We start from the raw sequence: 474 nt of genomic DNA, 5'->3' as shown, positions 1-474 counted from the left end.
CTGTGTTGACCAGTTGATGGAAGTATTTCAGATTGCATGTGAAAACCCCACACTGTACCCCAGAAGTGCATTAATGTACATAGTTACCATTCTATTAAAAAAATAAAAAAATAAAAAAATAAAAGAGAAAAAAAAAAACCCCCAAAAACCTTAGCAATAAGATGATATTCAACATTTTTAAGTGATCAAAATATTTAAGCAGATATTTTACCAAATGATATACAGGTGGCAAATTAAGCATGTTAAAATGCTTAACATTACTTGCCATTAGAAAAATGCAAATTAAAACCACAATGAGGTATTTCCACACAACTGCTAGAATGGCTAAATTTTTTTGAAAAGTTGACAATTCCCAGTACTGGTGGGGGTGCAAAGTAACAGGAACTCTCTTTCATTGACGGTAGAAATGCAAAATGGTTCAGCATCACTGGGATGTCACCGTTTGAGTCAGTAGTTGCATTCTTAAGAGTTTAC

This window comes from Otolemur garnettii, unplaced genomic scaffold (genome assembly GCF_000181295.1).
Source record: "Otolemur garnettii isolate 467f Iridium unplaced genomic scaffold, OtoGar3 scaffold00028, whole genome shotgun sequence".
NCBI classification, from domain to species: Eukaryota; Metazoa; Chordata; class Mammalia; order Primates; family Galagidae; genus Otolemur; species Otolemur garnettii.
The sequence above is the reverse complement of the archived record's forward strand: the minus strand, read 5'-3'. Positions refer to the sequence as shown.